Consider the following 12,939-nt stretch of genomic DNA (forward strand, 5'->3'; position numbering starts at 1 on the left):
TTTTCTATCGTTTTCCTAACTCCCATGAACTCCATAATCATTTCGATACTTCTACAAATTACTTTTTTCTTTTCCTAGTAAATCCATTAATATTAATTTCCTTGATGTACCTGATTGCACTAAAGTTCAAGATCCAAAACAGCAGCAATTGTCATTGCAGTCCTTAGAATATTATAAAATAACTTTAAGTAACAGTACTACCATAAGCCAGTCATTTCAATTACCTGATTCTAATCCTGTCATAAATGGTACCTATAATTAAATTACTTTCGTAACCTGTCTTATTCATTTATCTTAATTATAGTTCACTGAATCATAATAATCTTTCTTTATTCACTTTTTTTTTTTTTTTTTAATAATTTTCGCAGCTTTAAAAAGTGCTTTACAACCTATCTCTTCAACGAAAGTTCCGCTCCCAGCTATATATATTTACGATGTTATTATTTGAAAATCCGTATGCTTCAACAAGTTATTTTTACCAATATTTAATAAATCATCCTTCTTATCTATTTCTGTGTAAAATATCTGATAAAATCATACAAAAATGACTAAATTCTAATTAATTCTGATAAAAGATCAATACCAATCACTTGGAATTTCGTTATTTTTTCAAGATTTAATCAGAATTTTAAAATAAGGATTATTAAATAGATGCAATTTATTAATTTTATAGTAAAAGTGATGCGTGGGATTATTTAAAAAAAAATAGCAAGACGGAAGCAAAATGCAATTCGTGCGAAAAATCGTACAAGTCGTCAGGTAACACAACAAACCTCAAAGATCACCTTAAGAGAAAGCACGGTCTATTCGTAAAACGGAAGATTTCCACAACCGATTCAGATACACTTGTTAATGATTTATAAACAAGTAAAAAAAGGCTTAAATCACAGGTACTCGTTGTTAGATAAAAAATTATTAATAAAAGTTTCTGTTGATTAAACTTTTTATTCAAGGAGATTCATTCAGGACCGCTTGCAAAAATTTTTGAGCGCACAAATTCATTCGCAGGTAATAAAAAAAATTTACTTTTATATAATTACTTACTTTTATTAAATTTAAAAACAATTTTTCATTCTAAATTTCTCTTAATTTTATTTATTTGTTCAAAAACAAAGCTGGTGGTACGAAAGCTGATGAAATCACAAATGCTGTTCTATATATGATAGCAGCTGATCAAATGGCATTATCTACTGTAGAGCACGATGGCTTTAAAGGACTGATGAAAACTGTACCTCCTCTTTACTCTTTACCGAGTCGAACAACAATGACAAGATTGATGCATGCTAAATATAAAATGCTAAAAGAGAAAATTGTCGATGAGTTGAACCATGCTGAAAGTTATTGTATAACTTGTGACGCATGGACAGATATAAGCAATCAAAGTTATCTTGGTATTACCATACATTATTTATCAGAAGATGAATGTTCAATGAAAAGTAGATACTTAAGTGTTGAACTATTGTATGAAAGTCATACAGGTGATAATCTTAGGATTTCTTTAGTTTCAAAATTACAAAATTTTCGTTTAGACTTTGAGAAGATAACAGCGGTAATCAGTGACAGCGCAGCAAATATTATTAAATGTATCGTAGTAAATTTGGGAAAGATCGACGTTTACCTTGTTTCGCTCACTTATTGTCCCAGTTAGTACCAGCAGTTTTTGGAAAAATGAATTCAGTGCAACTAATTATTGAAAAAGTTAAAAAAATAGTGACACAAGTGAGAAGAAGTGTAAAAGCTACAGATCAAATGAAAAACTTACAAATTTGAGACGGCACAACTGAAGGAACAATCCTGAAATTCACACAAAATGTAGAAACTAGGTGGAATTCATCTTTACACATTCTTGAAAGATTCCTTTTAGTAGAAAATTATGTTTATCTAACTATTTCAAAGTGTGCAGACCCACCAGATAAGCTGACTTCTTAAGAAATGAAAGTTTCAAAAGAACTAGTCCTAATTAAGAAACCTTTTGAATTTGTAATTACCGAAATAAGTGGTGATTCCTATCCGACACGCAGTGTGCTAATTCCTATTATACGTTGCATGACCCAAGCTATTAATAATATAACAGTTCAGACTGATATTTGTCAACAATTTTAGCAACATTTACTTGATTCTAAATTCATGAAATTAGAAAATTATTCATTATTAGCCACCTTGACAATTTCGGATCCTAGATTTAAAAGAATCTATTTTCATAGTGCATTAGCAGCTTCAAGAGCTATTTCTGAAATAAACAAAATGATTAAAAAAAATTTTAAAAAAGAAGATCGTTCTCAAACTAAAGTAGAAAAAACATCAAATCCTAGTGATAGCTTCTGGAGCTTCCATGATCAATTAGCTGTCACAAAAATTGACTCAATTAATGTCACAGGTGATAGCACTTGTTTTGAATTGAATGAATATTTAAATCAGCCGCTTTTGCCTCGAAAAGTAAAACCCTCTCACACATTGAAAAACATTAAAAAATTTGTTTCCGAATTTGTATCCTATCGCCATCAAATATTTGAGTGTAATCGGAACTTCGGTTCCATCTGAAAGGATATTTTCAGAAACTAGAGCCATTAAGACACGAGATAGAAATAGATTAACAGGAACAAATTTAGATGAGTTGTTTTATTTGAGTAGTTTTAATCGCGCTGAGCCGGGTCAATGAGGTTTTACTATATTTATTCGAAAGATTTCAAATTAAAGTTGTTAATTAATAGTCTTAAATTATATGTTTAATTACTATGGCTTTTAATGTACTTTGATTTGTAAAAAAAATATAATTAACATGAAATTTTTATTGTCTTTTATAAATTTTATTTAATGAGCCGTTACTTTAATTAAATATTATTTTTTTTTGATTGGCTTTGAATTAATAAAATATAATTGACTATTCTTTTTTCTGGACTATGAATATATCATATATTTTTTCACAGGGTAATAAGATTATGACAATAAACTTATTATTCAGTGAAAAAATAAAAAAATTTCCGCGCTAAAATAAACTATCGATAAATGTCAATGTTTTTTTTTCAAATATCGATATATCGATTGTTATGAAAAATAAACATCGATAGTGAAATATCGATATTTTTTCCACTATCAACCATCCCTACCCGTAATAATGGTTGCTATGATAATGGTTAGTCCTTAAAATCGGTTACAATAATAACCATTTCATTGAATTATGAGTCATTCATTTCTTACTACATTATGAGTCATTCCTTAGTTAATGCGTGATATGTCATCAATGTACTGTATAAGAAATTTGGAGAGCTCTTATCAGTTTGGCATTATATCTTTTTAGGTTCGGTTGGTAATATCGATTTTACTGTATATCATTTTGAGTTTGCATTAATAGCGTTTATTACAATGCGCTCTATGTACATTTTTTATCAAGACGGTAATAATAAATGAATTTGGCGTTGTATATATTACACCAATCGAAAATGTCGCAGTCGTTGTTATACTGCAGCAGCTATGCTACAGTATTAAATATTCATTATATGTTATGATTATTGATGGATATATGTTATGGGTTCGATATTAGAAAAAGTAAGGAATCTACAAGTAATATTATTGCTCGTGCCATCAGTCACGCATCGTTTACAGCTGGTGTTTTGAGTAGTCACTATAATATACGATGGATGATAGCGCGTATTCATCGTGAAAATGATGATGTGCCCAATGACCCGAAGAAAATCAATGATTTTCTCGTTCCTGCGGAGTACTGCAAGGCATGGAGTGGTGTGAATTCCAGTATGTCTGATTCAAATAATTTTCAAGTACCGACGAAATAGCGTTTTATCATATTTACAACCCAAGAAAATTTTAATCATTTACGATAGTTCGAGGTATGACTTGGTCATGGCATATTTCATTATGCAAACACCATTTTATCCATTGTATAGTATCTATTGTGATGTTAATAAAAAAGTTTTTTCTTTGGTGTACGTACCCATAACTGATAAAATAAAAAAGTTTATGAAAGCATACTAACACAATTGAAAGTACTAGAACCACGTCTGAAACCTAAAGTGATAATTAGTGACTTCAAAATGGCCTTTATTAAAGCTGCGCAGAAAGGTTTTGAAGGAGTTAATATACACGGATATTTTTTCCACTATAGTCAAGCTATGTATCGTAAAATTCAATTTACAAGTCTTCAAACAAGTTTTTTATCTAATGGTGATTATTGTATGCACTTAAATAATGATCAGACCATTAGTACTTGTTCCAGTAAATGATATGATTCAGGCATATGATGAATTAATAATGACCAAATTTTATATGGATAATCCTGGAAAGTTATTCCAACTGCTCGATTACGACAAAAAAAAAGTGGATCGGTGGACTTAACCATCGTGGACGCACTATTTCAGTATACTCTGTTAAAATTTGAAATCAATATTTACCAACACTTTAAACCGTTGCTCGAACATATAATCACATCGAGGGATAGCATAATTTTATGAATTATCGTATACAAGCAGCTAATATTAGCAAATGAAACTCCTTGATGTGTTATGTGATAAACAAGCGATATTTGATTTTAAAAAAGAGCAGCTTACCCGCGGTAATGCCCCAAAGACGTCAAATGCTAGAAATATTCGTCGGAATGAGCGTCTAATAAATGTTGTTAAAAAATATCTAGAAATTCCGATAATTGATTACTTACGCAGTATCGCTAATACTTTAATGATTTAAAAATATTTTAATTCAAGTATGGTGCCCATTTAATGTTCTCTTAGTAGAACAACTGCGTTTATCCATACTACTAAATGTCTACCTGCATATAATGATGAATTTTGAATGATAAATTATGTGAAAACTAAATTAAGTAGTGATATTTATTTAATAAATATGTAATGAGTAATGAAAAGCAATAAAAGAAACCAAATCATTTAAAACTTGTTTTCTATGGTCGAAATTTTTTTTTGACATTTTTTAGAAATTTTTCTTTTCTTTCCTCTTTACCTCACATTTACTGAGTAACCAATGCAAATATGAGAGAAAAGTAAAAAAAAAATTATTTTTTCATTTTGATGATCATTACACAATGAAAGGAACCAAACATTTTCCTTCAATTATTTAGCAAAGCTTTGATCGATTACCCCCAAAAAACGGTTCAATAGATCAACTTGAAAATTTACAGGGTTATTAGGGGAACATTAAGCTAAAAAAGCCCCTGGCAACATTAGACTTTTCATCAATATTTACAGAGTAGCGGTTGACTTACTAAAAAACCAAAAAAAGACATTTTTTTAACTTTCCGCTAAAAAAATTGAAAATTTTTAAAAATTCGGGAAGTTCTTAGTTTCAGTCCGATTTTCGAAAACCGAAGTGCTATCAGATTTTGAATTTTTGAAGTTCTAGGAAGCTATCCTGACTAATTTCACGATGATGTCCGAGTGTATGTATGTTTGTATGTACGTATATACGTACGTACGTACGTATGTATATAAATATTTATAACTCTTGAACGGATGAACCAATTTTGATTGTTAAGATGTCATTCGACGCGACTGTTTAATATCTAAAAGCCGTAGAAAATTGAGCTTGATCGGTCAAGTGCGAAGATATTCTAAAAATAAATTTTTTTCCAAAATGTTTTTTTAGAAAACTTTTAATGTGCTCGATGGATCGATTCCAAAATCTAATCGGCTCTAAAACTTTGAAAGCCGCGTCGAATGCTACCTCAACCATCAAAATCAGTTGATTCGTTCAAGGGATCGTTGACGAAAGAATTAAAAAAAAATTTTTTTTTGAATTTTTTGAAATTTCTCAAGAACAACTTGATGAACTAATTTCCAAATTTGATCAGCTCTAGAACTCGATTAAACGCGCCGATTGCTACCTCAACCATTTCAATCGGTGAATTCGTTCAAGAGATATCGATAGAGAAAAAATGGTAAAAAACATTATTTTTCGAAAAAAAGGCATACAAAAGTATTTTCAAGCTCAAGGAGCTCGAAAATAGCAGGAAATTTTGAGGCTGGCCCGCAGAGTCAATCGATAGACCAATTTTTTTTTCTTAATATTTTTTTACTAGAACGACCGATGTTATTTTGTAAAATTTAATAATCGAGATTTTAAGAAATAAAGATTTGCACTACGTAATTTGGCATACAAGAGACAGAAAAAATAGGTAAAAATTAAAAATGAATGATGTTAATGAAATAGTTTAGTTAGTATTGGTGAACTAACTTACAATTTTTACTCCTACATCACTATAAATTAATACAATAAATAAATATATCAATATTCTATATTCATTAGTTTACGTGGTATTTAAATAAATGGTTTTAATAAAATTATTAAATTTATAAATTATCTTGTATATTATGTGCCAATTAAGAATTTTGATGATGAATATAAATTAACTGATACAAAATTACACACGTCTATACTATACGACTGCTACCATAGTTCTGATTGCGAGTTACCGTCAACCAACTTCATGCCATGTCGAACGGAACTTGTATAATAATAATAATAGTAATATGTAGGTTGTGTAAACTCACCAGCCTAACTAACAAGCAGGCGCGATATTGGATACTGCTCGTGTGTATATAAGTTATATATCCCGCGAAAATTTAAATTTTATGGAATAAAAAAAAAAATTTTAATTTAATAATGAAAAATGGGTAATTTAAGGCCATTCTCAAACAGTGCCCAAAACTTTTGCATAAAATTTAGCTTTCAACTGTCATATCGTGTTAAAATTTTAGTAATTGTTTAAAAAAAATGAAAACCTCAATTGAAAGAAGAACAGCGTCTTCTTGTCAATTTTATAAATTGAATTTTTAAATTGTTTAGGCTAAGTTTATTCAACAAATTATGTTTAAGTCTTAATTGATATCAGTAATAAGTCATTTTTTTTAATTCTATAAGTCAGCAACATTAATACTACGTTTCATTGACCTTTGTGCTCTCGTAAAAGCCGAATGTGTATTTTGAGCGTTAATTTAATACATAATCTGACCTGAAATTTATTTAAATCAGAGACGAAGTTTCTGAGACCGGATATTGTCTCTCGATTGCTCTTTTACGCATAGTTCGTGTGGTGTTTTTTAATTCAAGGCTTTCTTTCTTATGCCGAATCGTGATTCTGAGATTAGCTTAGACGTGGAGTCTACAGGAATCGACAATTCTAACTGAGTCGATTCACTACAAAGCAGTCCTTCTATTAGACCGTCAAAAGGCATCATTGACATCTCCAATGCTTCTCGTTCAGTCAGCGCGTTACGTTAAATCCTGAAGTCACGGCTTTTGAATTCAACGCAATCAGCCCCAATCCCCCAACGGTTAAAAGACCGTCCAGTGCACGCTTACCTCGTAAAAGACGACCATCTAAAGTTGCTCAATTGCTCAATTGTTCATACAGAAGACGGTCTCATTCTGCGGAATCAACAGTATCCTTACTACAAAAAGCTTCGAAAAAAAAGACTGAGACCTAGGGATACCATCAACACCTCAGAACCTCAGCCCCCAAACAATTTTCCGCTCTTCGTCATCACTCCCAGCTCCGCCTAATTTTGGCTCTTCTAACTCTGCATCTCGTATTGAGAATCAATCAAGTCCTTTTGATTAACTCCCGAAGTAATCTGACTCATGGTGCAGAAAGGATCGAGGTCACCTAGTTGACATGAAGACTGAGCTTGTCGACAAAATTGAATTATCGTGCTGTTAACAACGCCAAGCTGGAAGAGGTCAAACTTGCTTTAACCCTAGAAAATGAGCTCCTATGAGCCGAGTTAGCAGGGGTGAAGTCTAGAATTGCTGCATTGGAATCAGCAAGGAGCAACATCATTCCAGCCTCAACATCTGCACCCTTGTGCCCACATTTCTTGTCTAAGCCTGGGATTGAAAAGAAACTGATACGTAAAAGTATCAACTCAGTAGAAAAGCATCTTCGGCGTCATAATGTCATCGTAAGAGATTTAGGAGCTGACAGCCATAACGCTTTAGATAAAGTCTCTCATTTCATTAAGGACAACTTTAAGCTCAGCAACTGTGTTACAAATGCTCTGGTAATCGGAAAAAACGTTAACAAGATTAAAGCAACACTGAACAGTCACCTTAGCAAGGTGGCGATTATGAACAAAAAAGCCACCTCAGGTTTCCAATCTTTACTTATAGCGATTTTACACCAATCGAGGATAGGCTAGCCATGAAATTTAGAGATGAGGCAAAAAAACTTAAGAGTGAAGGCAAAAGCATCATGATCAGACCTTACAAAATCATAGTCGATAATCAAGAGCTTACTTTCAATTTTGAGTCTAACACGCTCATTCCTACTGGCAAAGTTTCTGGCAATGCAACTGATTCTGGTTCCCTTGCTATGCCCACAAACACGTGACACTGTAACATACTGGAAAATTCCCAATATTAATTTTAATTATTTAATGTCCACGTTTGGCCTCGTTGAAGTGTCTATAGAAGCCTTGGTGAGCCCTGGTCGTTGATTATTCGATTAATTATTAATTTTATTTTTTTAGTAAATTTCTCAATTTAAAATTAATTTCGATGCTGATAACTGCCTTTATCCTCCACATTATTAAATACATAAATATAAGGATGTGGGTCTTTAAAGGATCCTGGACAGTAAGTGGCAGCGTCCACGCCAGGGTAAATTACTCGGTCGCCGGTGTCAGCGTTTCTCAATGTTCAGGTGAAACTGTGGGGTGCCAATGGCACCTCAAAAGATAGTTAATTGATTTATAATTAATTGTGAAGTTTATTTATTATATGGAGAGCAGAAGTTCGAGCTCTAAGAGCTCTATGCCAAGACTGACTGTGTAGTCGTTATAAAAATATAATTGAGCCAACAAAGTTGAGATAATGTTGACGCTGCATCTCAGGTTCCCTGTGATAGAATCATCGTGGCCTGGGTCTCATGCATCGTCATCTGTTTTGACTACTCGTGAGCCACGGTGACTCTCTTATCGTAACTGATTTCCGTTACATCAGATAAAATTAATTTATTAACAATAATTAATTTTATTCAATCAATGAAATATTACGGGATGTAACAACACGCTTCTCCAAAAAATGAAATAAACAGCATTGCGGAATTAAAATTTCTTTCTGAAACATTCATGGCCCCACCAATCTTGCTGACGTCAGGGATCTTCCAGATGCGAACTTTATTGGTCTTTATGAAACCTAGCTCATCTCTAACTCTGCTCTACGTCTCCCCCGCAACTGGCACAGTTTTAATGTTCGGGCTGACAAAACCCCTGGTACTTCTCGGCGTGCCATCTGCACTCGTTCCCGAAGGAGCCACATTTACGAGGATACGCTCAACGAACAGCTGAATTATTGGCATACTCTCTTTACTCAACTTTAAAGTGATAATAGTTCCTGTATATTTTAAACCCAATTCTGATCTATTATCACAGCTTGACTTGTCACAGCAAACTTTACACCCAATCTGAAGTGCCTACACTTTTGATATCATGATAATTGGAGGCAATTTCAATGCCCGATTAGGTGACCTGGGATTCCTAGATCACACTCTGCTGAGCTCTTCTGTTCTAAGTGGTTCAAGATCGGTGATGGATGCGGAACGTACTAAACGCGGCGCTCTGCTGCTTAACTTTATGACCAAAAATGGATTTGTACTGCTTAACGGTTGAACGCCTAGCGACAAACCTGGAAGATATGCGTATGCAAGTAAACTGGGTAAAATTACCCCCGTCTATATCTGGGTAAATTTGCTGGACGCGGATTTAATAAAAGATAAGTGGGTCAACACTTTTGTGCCCAAGTCCAATCACCTGCTTATCACCGTGGAACTCTAGATTGCAAATTCTCAGTTGCCTTCTAAGCACTCGCTTGTACAAAACCGCCTTCGTTGGAGACAGGATTTCTCTGAAAGGAACAGGTTTTACCTCTACTCTTTTCCATATGTAGCTATTAATATCGACAGTGACTACACGGATTTTTTGTACGGTAAACTTTGTCGAGCTATCACGGAAGCAGGCGCTTTTTCCCACATGCAGCTAGTATCTGCCGTCCACAACCAACGACATAGTCCTAATAATCCGTGATTTGATATCAACTACTCTAACCTTCAAAAAACAGCTTCTGAAATGCTAAAGATCTGTAAAAACTATTACTCCGATAATCCACACTGGACTGAATACTACAAACTAAAAAACAAATATATTGCACTCATTAAGGAAAATAAACGCGCCCATGATACTTTTGTACCAAAGAAGTTCGCAACCATCAAAAGTTCTTCTGATTTTTGGCAAGCTGTGGACTCGGCCCGTAATTTCAAGCAGCTTTTTTGCGTCTATCCTTATCGACCGCTGGGAACAATTCTACAAATCCGTCTATTCACCTAGACTTAGCGCAATCTTTCACTTATCCAGTCCGTTTTACCCCATATTCGATTACGCGATCACCAGGGAAGAACTCTTAATGAGCCTTAAAAAATGCAAATCTAGCAAGGCTGGTGCATCTGACGACATCGGGTATAAGCTTCTGAAAAAATCACCTTCTAACTGGCTCCATTATCTTCTTGCGCTGTATAACAAAATTTTGTATGCTTGTAATACACCTGCTGATTGGTCTAAAATAATCATGTGTATACTGCATAAGAAAGGCAACCTTACAGACCCTGGAAACTACCATAGAATTGCCTTGATAAATTGTACCGTGAAAATTTTTACCCAAATTTTATGTGCCCAAATTCAAAAGTAGGCTAAAGATCCGATGCTTATTTCAGAAGCACTAGCTGGGTTCCAACTTGATCGTGGCGGTGGTGACAACGTCTTTTGCCTTCTCACTATTCTTCAAACAGCTATCAGACTTCAAGGATCTCGGCTTCCACTCTCTTGCTTGACTTTAAACGCGCCTTCGATTCGGTACCTCATAACAAGCTTTTGGTCAAACTTTCTCACTTAGGTTTCAGTTCTAAACTTATCAGCATACTCGAAGCCTTCTATGACGTCACATGTATGCAGGTCAAAGGTGATGGGACGTCGTCCAGACCAATAGATATCACCACTGGCATTCTTCAGGGCGAAACGCAGTCCGCTTCTTTTTGTGTTGTACATTGCTGACCTTTTTAATTTTCTTATCGGAGATTGAGTTGTAGGACTCAATCTCGGCCCGCGCCGAGACCTTCTATGCCTCAAATATGCTGATGACCTAGCCCTGCTCTCCCGTACCCAAGTCTTGCTTCGCAAAATTCTTAAATTTTTAGAAATGTACTGTGATCTCAACGGTCTTGCAGTGGCAGGAGTGGTAGAGGCAGTGACGTTTTCCTATATAAGGATGAACTTATCGAAGTTGTCAGCTCATACCAGTATCTCGGCGTATACTTCACACCCTCGCTACAGGGTGATGCTGCTACTACTGCTGCCATCAACAAAAGCAAGCTGGCTTCTGGTGTGGTTTTGAATATCCTCACAAAACTGAAAGCTAACTTCTGAAAAGGTAAAATCCAGGTACAACAGTATGTCTAAAAGTATGCTGCTCTTTCTTGCGCATATCTGGTACTTAAAACAGAGAAACTTGGATCGACTGGAGTCAGCACAGCTGCCATTTTACAAAAGACTTTACTCTCTACCTTCTTGCACTCCTGGCTATGCAATTAGAATCAAGTTTAACTCAGGTCACGTCACTGTTAGTGTTTTTCAGCAAGTCCTCAACTGGGTTATCAAAATCTTGGAAATAGGAGATACCAGACTACCTAAAATCTAGTTCTATTGTCTTCACTCACTTAGTCTAACTTCATTTAACTTAAACAAACATAATTAAATTCAATAACTCAGAGACATACTTATCACAGTCAACGAAGACCATATACTGGACGACCTAGATGCATCGGTTTGGAAGTTTAAATCTAAAGGTATTTCCACTAAATATGACAGTCAGCTACGCAATTCTGACAAGGTCTGATACGCAAACCCTTCAGTCTGTCAATACATTTTGCCTAATGCTTTTCACAACTCTTCACTCGACCTTGAAGACACGCCACGATTCCTGTTAAAGTCCTTCATCTAACAGACTTGCCGACGCGTTCTCTTGCAACATTTCCATTGGGTACAACATCTTCAAGCTATTCCCGTCTCTGCCCTGCTTATTTTGTCGCCTTCAAGAAAATGAAACCATTCTGCACTTTATCTCTCGATGCCCTTACCTAGCTTATCTTCGTTGTCATTTCTGGTACCTGGATAAGTGTACCGGCGACTGAGTTTCTAGGAAATATCATTGGTGCTGTTCACCCGCCTAAACTCAAAGAGCTTTGCCAGTCCTTGAAGTAGTCTTGATGAGCGGGTCAGCCCCGGCTGATTCAGGTTTCACGTTACGAGTATTCTGTAATACTGCCTAATTTCTGTATCTTCAGTAATAAATCTTTATGCTTATTTCATAATACTTGTAAATAAAAACACACATTCTTTTTAGATTTACATTTTTCACTCTCTATGCTATTTGCATTAAAGATTTTTGTATCCTATTAAACACAAATAAATAAAAATTTTAAAAAAACCATTCGGCAGCCGAAATGGAAGGTCGATTTTTCAATCAATCAATATAAAAAGTTAGTTTTATACACTGAGAAAATAAAATACTATTGTTACGTTCTGACTTTAATTATATTTAAATAACAATTTTAAAATTTCTTTTGGTGAAATATAATAAATCTTTGGTCTCTGTAATGAAAAAAAAATTCTTCAACAGAGCAACTACAGCATATAAGCGACTTCCGCGAATACCGTCGTGGCCCGTAATCTAACCTCATGACGAGGCATGACACCCGGGCTTCGCCAACGTTCGCTTGGGTAAACCGAGATGCGACGTTGGACGATTTATCTATAATATAAAAATGAATCGCAAAATGTGTTGGTAAGCGCATAAATCAACAACGCCTGGACCAATTTGGCCAATTCTTTTTTTAAAATGTTCGTTGAAGTCCAAGGATGGTTCTTA

General features: G+C 34.5%; 1 protein-coding gene across 1 annotated transcript in view; it reads left to right on the top strand.

The window, feature by feature from the left end:
• Positions 1 to 12,939, top strand: part of LOC103569418 (uncharacterized) — a 156,252-nt gene that overhangs the window by 128,080 nt on the left and 15,233 nt on the right. The window lies entirely within an intron of this gene.

The sequence above is a fragment of the Microplitis demolitor genome, chromosome 2 (assembly GCF_026212275.2).
Source record: "Microplitis demolitor isolate Queensland-Clemson2020A chromosome 2, iyMicDemo2.1a, whole genome shotgun sequence".
Classification (NCBI taxonomy): domain Eukaryota; kingdom Metazoa; phylum Arthropoda; class Insecta; order Hymenoptera; family Braconidae; genus Microplitis; species Microplitis demolitor.